Below are 10,785 nucleotides of genomic sequence, written 5' to 3'. Positions count from 1 at the left end.
TCTCTCTCTCTCTCTCTCTCTCTCTCTCTCTCTCTCTCTCTCTCTCTCTGTAAAGCTTCAGTGAATTGTTCTGACTTGTTCTGGCCTGTACTCTGGATCAGGAATACAGCACAGTAAAGTTTCACCCATTCTGTTTCTGTGTCTTTCTTACGGACCAAAAGCTATATTTTAAACATGAAAAGAAAAACAGAAGAAGCTGGGGTTTTAAAATAGAGTGAAACAAACATATCCAATGTATTGAAATAAAGTCAGAAAAATAGATGGAGACCATAATGTTCAAAATGCTAAATAAGAAAGGGAAGAAAAACAAAGAAAACAATTACATTGCTGAAGTGCATAGCAGCATAGTGCAGTGGTTTGTAACTGGTTACAGATTCAGATCCACTTGAGTTTTCTTTTGCTTCTGGCTAGAATGATTTAACTTCAACAGTATTCAGTTTTCTAGTCTGTACATGAATGCTAGAAAGTTGGAGGGACTTGTGAACATTAAATCAGATACATGCACTTCCCCATGCACTTAACACATACAGTAATATGTTGGGTACCAAATATCCATTGTAACTAAACAGAGATTGATTGTTAATCAGGAAATGTTTCAGCTCTTGCATTCATTCACAAAATCTATCATAGCTAATTGCCACATTCCATGTAGCATACAACCACAGAAATTTATTGTTTCACAATTCTGAACAACACAAGCCAAGGTGTTGGGAAGGCTCTTTCTGAACCAGCTTCATGTCTTCTTCTGGCTGGATACTATTACATGGAGTTCCATATAGACTTACTACTCCAATCTGTATTTGGTAAAAACATAAGGGTAGGACTCATTTGACATTAATGTTTTTTAAGTAAATGGAAATACAAGATAGCTTGCTCTATTTCACAATGTGGCACTTCATACCATGGTATAGTATGGCACAAAGAAGATGACCTAAGAAGATGACTATGTCATGTTCTTAAACTTCCCAACCTTCAAATGTTTAAGCAAAATAATCTTTTATTTTATGTAAGTTATCCAGTCTCAGAAGACAATGATAATTATCATTAATAAATATAAATTTTTGTATAAATATATATTTTTCCCATGAGGGGAGGTTTATTAAGAGAGTGGGAGAGCGAGAGGAGAAAGAGAAGAGTAGAGAGGGTAGAGGCCAGCCATGACCATGTCGAGAGAGGGGGAAGGGAAGGGGGGAGGGGAGACGGCAACCTGCAGGCCCCGGGTCACAGGGACCAAGAGAGAAAGGAGGGGCCAAGCAGCCCCTTTGATAGTGGGCAGGCCTACCTGGCTGTTGCCAGGTAACTGTGGGGAGGAGCATACCTGGCAGCTTCCAAGTAACTGTGGAGGTGGAGTTTAACAGATTACTAACATTCCCACGTTTTGGTTTAATTAAAAAGAAAAATTAGAAAGAGGTGACGGCGAAGCAGGAATAGGATCGTCGTGAAATCTGGCTACTTCCTGCTGACATTGGGGGCGACGTGTCTGTAGGGGGAACCTAAAGAATGGGAGATGTTTGTCCGGTCTTAGGAGAACTGGCTATTTTCTGATGTCCAGAGTCAGGTCCAGTAGAAGCAGCTGTGTGTGTGGCAGGAGATGGAGCATCTGAAGGTTGTTTCTCTGAAGCTGTATTGGATGCACCTGGACTTGACAAGATGTAGGAAATAAGATTAAGAACACTTGGAAAAAGATTTTTGTAAGATGTGCATTTGAAACCCAGAGGGATCCCACCCTTTGTTATAGGTAGTAAGTGGGAATTTTAGGCAGATGTACGTATCTGGATGGCATCCATGAGAGGTAGATCTGAGTGGGTTTCCTGTAGCTTAGAAGTTTACAAAAGAGATAACAGCATGAGTTAACACAAGTAGTCTTTTAACTGAGTTTAGGTAATGAGGTAACATACAATATCTGTGAAAACTTAGCTGTCAATGTAGTCAGAAGTCTGATAAAGAGAAAACAAAAATCTACCAGTTGTACATTATTTTTAAAAAATGACAGAGTCCACTAGCCAACAGTTCCCGTGGTTTCCATAGTCTCTTGTGTAAAGTCAGTTTGGCTTCCAAGTGCATAAACCACAGGGCTTTTTTCTGTGGAATGGATACACGTGACATGAGAAATGACTTACCTTGTTTTAGCCAAGTCATTTCACTCAAGGTATCCAGTTGTGTTTGTCCACATATAATCTAGGCTGTATGTTCTAGGAGTCCAGCTTCCAGGTCTTCTGAAACCATCTTGGGCTAACTGTTAGAGGCTTTGGGAATTCTATCAGCCATAAACTTAAAATATACGATTAGCAGACTTCTGGCAAGATTGAGAGCCATAAAGATTGGTTGTAACTGAATAAAATCCATCAAAATGGGTTAGGAAAGAGTCTTAAGTAACTTTGGCAGGTTGTGTAGGAAGAGAAAAGCACATTTTTGTACTAGCACAGAAACAATTTGGCTAAGCTGGATCGTACAGTTGGCAGGTTGGACTATGAGCCACAGTTGCCACAGGCAGGTCAGGTCTGTGGGGCAGCAGCATGGCTGCAGGGCGGGTCTTCCTGCTCGCAGCCAGAAGTTGTTGCCCAGTGCCTCTGGCGGCTGTAGATTAAAAAAGTAAGCATGTCCCATATCACTGCAACGTTAGTTTTTGTGGCAGAAGGAAGGGGAAGACCCAGAGCAGAGCTAAGAACCACAGAGGGAAGGGAGCAGGCAAACCGGCTGGACCAGGTTGCAGAGGCAAAGGGGGAGGGAGCAAGCCAGGTAGCCGGGTATCGAACTGGCTGGCTTTCCAGGCAAACCGACAGAAGTAAGTGTGTCCTGAGGCAGAGAGAACAGTCTGTCCAGGCCTGGCCTGGGGTACTCAGTGTCGAGAAACTGTCTCGAGAGGAAGAGGGGAAGTGTCTCATCTAAGGGGAGCCATCCTAGAGAGGTTCAGGGAAGGACAGGGTTCACAGAAGGACACTCTAGCTCAAGGAATCTTCCCTGGGACCATGTGGAGGGTTACTCTGGCCAGTGGGGCATGGGGAAGCTTACCAGTTCTAGGCTAGTGTGTGTGGAACCTGCAGACATCCGCTAGAGTCACAGTAATTCCCCCATTTTGGTTTATTTAAAAAGAAAAATTAGAAAGAGGTGTGGGGCAGAACCTTGGGTGGGGAGCAGGCAGAACACATGGAAAGGGGTATAGGGAATTTTTCCAGTTATCAGACTGCTGGCAGTATGTGTCTGTGGGTACGGACAAAGACAATGTATTGCCCATTGAGTGAGTTAGTTACCAATCTGTTAGTTCAGCGTCCTGAAATAAAGATTGGCAACAGAAATCAGGCACTGCTTATAATAATCGGGCCGTCGCGTGATCAAATAAGGGCCTCGACTGGGGCTAACCCACCAGAAGTTAGCCAGTCAGGAGATAGCTCGACTGGTACCAGTTTTCTGTGGAGCTGCAAGAGCTGGGGAGGGGTTACAAGCTATTTCTGAGAGGGAAAAACCACCCAATGGGCCAATGTCTTAAGTCGAAGATCAGCTAGAGGCCATATGGACTGGGGCCATGAAAAGCCAAACCCTTAGTCCCAGAAGCACTGGCCAGGACTTAGTCCAGGAAGCACAGTTCCACGAGGGGAGGTTTATTAAGAGAGTGGGAGAGTGAGAGGAGAAAGAGAAGAGTAGAGAGGGTAGAGGCTGGCCATGACCACGTGGAGAGAGGGGGAAGGGAAGGGGGGAGGGGAGACAGCAACCTGCAGGCACGGGGTCTCGGGACCAAGAGAGCAAATATATATTTTAAATTATCATAATCAAGCTAGTTGATAATGAATCGTCTTGGAGAAATTCATGTTCCCATTGTATACACAGCTGTCATCCTATACACAAGAGATTAATTTTAATTATTATTGTTTGTGTTTCAAGATAATTTAAAATTATTTTTCTTGCTCTTAGAAAACACTTGTCTCTCTTCAAAAAACCAAATCAATGCCAAGAGTTCCATGTAACACCTTTTGTTATGCACATGATAAACTCAACCAAGTATTATAGAAAGGCTTGCTGTCAATTACCCAGATATCTCCAATGTCTGTACTTATAATAAAACATTGAACATACGAGAGGCCTGTGAGATACACACTATGACAGTTGTTAGTATCAAAATGGAGTCATGTAGGTCAGTCTTAAACAAAATAGAGCTTGGAATAGGGATATGATTTTTTCATTAAGTGCTTGTTAGAGAAACATGAGAAGAGTTTGATTCCTTGGAACCCATGTAAAATGCCAGGCATGGTGGAATATCAGTAACCCAGTGCTGGGTAGACAGAAACAGAAGGGTCCATGCCTTATCAGCCAGCATATCTAGCAGAATCTGTTAACTCCAGGCTTAAGAGAGATCCTATTTCAAAAGGCTAAATGAAGAATGGTAGAAAAAAAAAGAAAACCATTTGATTCCATCTCTGGCCCATCACAGACAAACACGCATAGACACACATACACACACAGAAAGAGAGACACACACTAGGCTGGTATCTTAGTCAAAGTTCTATTGCTGTGAGGAGACACCATGACAGCAACTCTTATGAAGTAAAGAATTTAATTGGGGCTTACATACATGCATTTTCCTAGGTTTACTCCATTATCAGGATGGCAGATAGCATGACAGTATGCTGCAAACATGATACTAGAGAAAGCTGAGACTTCTACATCTAGATCCACAGGCAGCAGGAAGAGAGAGACACTGGGACCGGCTTGAGCCTTTAAAACATCAAAGTCAATCCTCAGTTACACACTTCTTCCAAAAAGAGCAAACCTCTTAATGGTGCCAGTCCCTATGGACCTACTGGGGAAGAGGGATTTTCATTCAAACAACTAGTTGTGACCCTCTGCTACAAATTCAGAATTTTTTGGAGACTCTGTTATTTTGGCACAGAACATTCAGAAAGAAATCACAAAGGAAACCACACTTTCTCTCTAGAGGAAAAAAAATTAAACAGTTTTCTAACTTTATCTTAAAGTGAAGACCTCCACTGCAGTACACATAAATTTAATTCTTAATTTTCCACTGTTAATGCTTTGGAGCCCTGTATATTTGACTGCTCACGACCAAAAGTTTCTCAAGTCAAAATAGATGATAAACTGAATGTCTGAAAAGCATAAATATTTGAAAAGGTGAAAGACAAGAGAGTGTTATTCCAGGTGATTGTGACTTTAGCAAAAAAGGAATTTAAATGGTCAAGAAACTGGAGTTGACCAGGTCCTCTGTGCATATGTTATGACTCTTAGCTTGGTGGTTTTGTGGGACACATGAGAATGGAGAGTGTGTCTCTGGCTCTGTGGCCTGCTCTTGGGACTCTTTCCTTTCTACTAGGTGTACAGCTTCCATATGAGGGCTTTTAACTTGTCTATTTTGTATCCTGATTTGTTGTGTTCGGATATTGTCTCTTTTTTGAGGGGTAATGCAGGGGAAGTAGATCTGGAGAAAAAGAGGAAGAGATCTTGGAGGAGTGGATAGATGGGAAACCGTGGTTGGGGTGTGTTTTATGAGAGGAGAATCTACTTCTAATAAAAAATAAATAAATAAATGAAATGTAAAAGAAAGAGACTGGTGCTGAGACAATTTGTCGAAGATAGTATCATTTTCTAATAGTGCCTTCTTTTTTTTAAAAAAAGGAGAAAATATGAATAAAACCAGAAGCACGATCTTATGTAACATTTCCCACATAAAATTTATTCTAAGAACTCACTCAAGTAGCATGAATACACTGTGTTTACATTTTTCTCAAATCCTTAAAAAAGATAACATAAATTAGGCTGCATAAAATAACTGTGATTAGTTTAAATGAAACTAGGCATTGAATGATAGTTAACCCTGTTATCTGCAGAATAATGGAAGTCAGCTGACTTCTGAGGTGGTACAGTGGATGATGCTCACAACAGCAATTAGAGAAAACTAAGTATACAACAGTAAAGCACACCAAAAGTTTAATACATCCTAAAGTTACTACATATTTGTAGGTTTTTCTCAATGTCATAGTAATTCACCGTTTTTAAAGTTCTGCTTTTGAAGGGTAGAATTTGTTAAATAAATAATGCTCTCTTCCTCTCTTTCCTTCTTTCCATGTACTTTTCCCTTTCCAAATAATTTCAGTCAAAACTCAGATAAAATAAATCTGTATGCACACACATTTACAAATACACAGACATATTTACATGTCCCCAACTAAATCATATTAGTCTCTACAGCGATGACACTCTACCACATGAAGAGCAGATTAATGGTTTATGAAAATGTGATGCACTCACAAAATGGGATTTTATTCAGGAATAAAAAAAAATTCAGGAAAATGGATAGAACGGAAAGATATTACATGAATTGAAGTAACCCAAATGCAGAAAGACAAATATGCAATTGCCTTGCTTACGTGTGGTCCCAGCTTCTATTAAATATGTTCCTCTGGGTGGTGGGAAATCTGAGTAAAGGCTGGGAAACTGGAAGAGACTTTAAGAGAGGGAGTGTGAGAGACAATACAGCCAAGTAGGAGGGATAGACCTGCAGATGGACAGGTATGATAGGAAAGAGAGGAGACAGAAGGATGGGAGGGAGAACTGACAAAGATGAAATATGCATGACAATTTATATATAGTCTGTTTAATAATTTAATGGTTTTTTATATTTTTAAAGATTTATTTATTTATTTATTTATTTTATATATGTGAGCACATTGTCACTGTCTTCAAACACACCAGAAAAGGGCATCAGATTCCATTATAGATGGTTGTGAGTCACCATGTGGTTGCTGGGAGTTGAACTCAGGACCTCTGGAAGAGCACTCAATGCTCTTAACCACTGGGCCATCTCTCCAGTCCTAATTTAATGTTTTTTGAGAACTTCATAGATTAGCATTGCATCTACAAAAACCCTCAGACTCCCCTCTATCTCCTTCTATGTCCTTCCTCCCAAATGCATATACTCATTAAATATTGTTGTTACAAATATATGTCTGTATATATGTATATATGTATATATATATGTGTGTGTGTGTGTATACATGCATGCATGAGTATATGTATGTATGTATATATATATGTATGTATATCCTTCAGGCCATTTAGCTTTTCTCATTTGTACATATCCAGGATTAGATAGCCTGAATGGAAACCTTTTCCTGGAAGAAATCTATGTCCCTATCTTAGTGGCCATTGACAACCATAGCTCTTCAAGGGTGAGAACTTAGGAGAGTTCACATCCACATGAACATGTTGGCTGGTGTTGTTATTATGTGGGTCTTTCTCCAAAATAATATTATTGAGAGCTCATGGGTGCAGTATCCCTGTCATATGTGCAAGAAACTACCTCACATAAAATCCCACCAACACCTAAGTAGTTTCTTCATTTTACCAAGCTTATCCATGAACATAGTGAATGAACAACTACCCAATACTGAATTCATAATGAAAAATATGTCATATATTCTTCTTCCTTAATCCACATGTCTGCTATAACTTTTCTCCATATTCCAAATATGCCTATATTGCTATTTGTGACTTATTAATTTTAGATTGCATCAATTAAGTCTGGCTATAACTGACAGACTTATATTTTCTTATTCCTATTTCATATCTTCCTTTTTTACACACCAAGTTGTACATAATTATCTTAGAAGTATTAATAAGGACCATCATAATTGTGTGGACATTTGTCACTATCAAACAGTGCTGAGTGACTAGCTTGTACACCTTGTACAGTTCTATGATTTGCTTTTTCTCTGGTTTTTAATTATGCTTCTTTACTGCTAGAGTTCTTTCTCTCAATTCTCTTACTCACTCTTCTAACATACTTTGAATTCTCTTCAACCATCCCCAACATATCTATCATTTTTATTAACTATCTCGATAAACTATGCACTGTACTTTCAGACAGAGAAGGCAAACATGTACTCAAGGAGGAAGACAGACATGCTGAGGGAAAAGAGCGAGACTCAGAAATACAGCTGATGTGGGTCACATCACAAAAGCAATTTTCAATCCAACCAGACAAGAATCTTGACATCTACCTACCATGGGGGTGACTCCAAAAAGTCTCTCATCTCAGGACTCCACCAGAGCGAGCAGTGACAACAGTCACTTTAGGAAGATACCTACTAAATAGCTCTAGAGCCTAAAGTCTTTCCAAAGTCCACTCTGGGTTCCCAAGCAAAGTGCCAGGAGACTGTCTCCCAATCCTGGCAAACAGAAGACCTCTGAGTCAGAACCAAACACTGTTCCACAGAGTAGAAATCTGGGCTGATATGAGCCATAGACTAGAGTAAAGCTTTCTAGCTCCTCAGAAAGGGGAAAGCAGTGTCAAGTGTTTAAAAGCCCAAGATCTCAGGCACTCCAGTGGAATGCATGCTAATAGAACCAGGGACTGAGAGATATCTAGAGTATAAATAGCCATGACCCAGGCTATGAGCTATATATTTTAGCTAAAAGACAAATCCCACAAAGATCTGCTCCACCTCCCCATATCCCCAACTTCATGTCACTTTTTAAAAATTATTTAAGAACCCATTGATTCCAATACTTCCTAGTGTGGAGCCATTCACTGGAACATGGCCAACTGACCAGGAGCAACACCTTAAAGTAAACTGACTCTCCCTTCTCCAGAAGCTAATGACTGTGCAGAGTGTGACACAGAGGTGCACACCAGGTGAGACATCAATGTCACACCCCTTCCCCCCAGGCTCAGAGAGCAATGTGGAAGAAAAGGTGGAAAGACTGTAAGAACCAAAGGTCAGAGAGGAAAGGATGACATAGTATCTTCTAGACATGACAAGACCTCTGCATTTATAGACTCAAAGCATGTTGACGTATACAGGAGCAAGCCAAGAAGCAAATCTACCACGGAGGAGGAAGGGTTTCATGAGTTCCTACTCTGAACTCCCCCTCACTGAGCTGTAAAAGTTAGTAATAAAGGGAAAGTGAGATAAGAATCAAAGAAAACGAAATCCTACGTTCTTTTTTGTCTAATGATGATAATTTTCTTTCATATTCATATATATATATATATATATATATATATATATATATATATAATTTTTTTTCAAATTGTAATTTATACTCATTCACACAGGGGTTATAAACACAAAAAGGCAGGATGTGGGGAAGGGGATGACACTGGGAAATCCTACGTTCTTGAAGCTGAGTGTTTGTCTCACTGAAAAATCTCTCTCAAACCATATTAACTGCCTGGCTTCTCGAAAGATTTAAGTGGGATGTTTACTTTGCATTTGCAAGTGCCTTGCTGTATCCTGCAGCATGGGCTTTTATAACTGCTGAGATCTGGTGCGTTTTAATGTGCAGTTTTTTACACTCAGCCTCTAATACCTCCAAGGAAGTATTATTCTATCCTCTGGTGCTGAGAATCCCAGTTGAGCTCCTTGACTAACTTCTCTTTTAAATGATTATTGTAAACATTTGAATGGGCCCCTTTGGGTCCCTCTGTGGTTTGGAATTCGTTTCTGTTGACCAAGCCCTTCACTTTCTCTTCTTCTTTTTCATGGGGCTCTCTGCTTAGCACTGTAGACTTCTTAAACTCACTCTCAGGAGTGTTTTTTGTTTCCTTCTTTTCCTGGTGCTTTGTTGTCTGTTAGGCTGGCTTAACCTACATTCTAACCTCCCTGAAATTTCTATTTTGATTTTTAAATTTCCTTACTTTGAAGTGAATTGTTCATTGTCTAGTCACAGAGGTTACATTCTCCTGTCTTTGAGGAATTTTGTTGGCTGGCTTAGCTCCTGGTTTCTTTTGATCCTACTGGATCACTGGTCCTTGCTCATCTTTCTCTAATTGTTTATTTTGCTCTCCCTTTCCACATATGTCACGGTCCTAGACTGTCTGAACAGAATCTCTGTGTGGTTGAGCAGGGTATCCTTTTAGGAGGATAAGATAGAATGGAGTGATGGCTACTTCAGGAGTGCATCTCTCCTCATGGAATTCTATAAGGAGTTTTTCTATCCCTTGAAAGCATTTATGGGAGGAAGTCTCCAGCCTTCTACATGTTCAACATTGTGTAGGCAGAAGGGGTGCCAGGTGCTGATAATGGTATCCAGCCTAAAAATTCTGTTTGTGATTTAGAAAAAAGGCCCATCTCCCTCAGAGACTCTTGTTTTAGATCCATCTATTAGGAAATTATTATAATGACAAAATTTGCTAAAATAAGATGTTTTACAGCCATTTACTGAAAATGTTGTGGAGCCTATACAGCACTGTGATTCTTGTACCCAACAGTATATGTTGGGATCAACACACGTGGGTGCCTCACTGCCCACATTCTGTAGTGATGTTTACAGACGAGGATGGATATATAGGTACAGATTTTTATTAATTTCCCATGTTCAGCCCCACACCCAGCGATTCCTCTAAAAAAGATCTCTATGTTCTGTACATCTTTAACACAGATTTCCTACAACACTAATTCTGCTCTCCTAATTAGAGAGGAGAAACCATAGCTGCTCTTCTGATTGCTCAGGGGTGGAGAGGAAGCAAAGGCAGACCAAGGATCAAGGCTCTCCTTTCTGGGTTTCAGCAATGTCCTATTTTAGCCACACTCTACAGTTTCTAAGTTCCAAGACCCTTCGAAATGGGAAAAACAAATTAACATCCCTGAGTAGAATTTAAGGCTGCCTTAGTACACAGAGTGAATTCCAGGCCAACAGGGCTGTACAGTAAGAATCTATCTCAGTAAACAAATACATAAATACATTGAATACCTAGGTAAACAGATAGAAATAAATGTGTCAGAATAGAGGAAGAGGGAGAGAGGGAGAGAGGGAGAGAGGGAGAGAGGGAGA

The sequence above is a fragment of the Grammomys surdaster genome, unplaced genomic scaffold (assembly GCF_004785775.1).
Source record: "Grammomys surdaster isolate TR1022 unplaced genomic scaffold, NIH_TR_1.0 65, whole genome shotgun sequence".
In the NCBI taxonomy this organism is placed as follows: Eukaryota; Metazoa; Chordata; class Mammalia; order Rodentia; family Muridae; genus Grammomys; species Grammomys surdaster.
Note: the sequence above shows the minus strand (reverse complement) of the source record.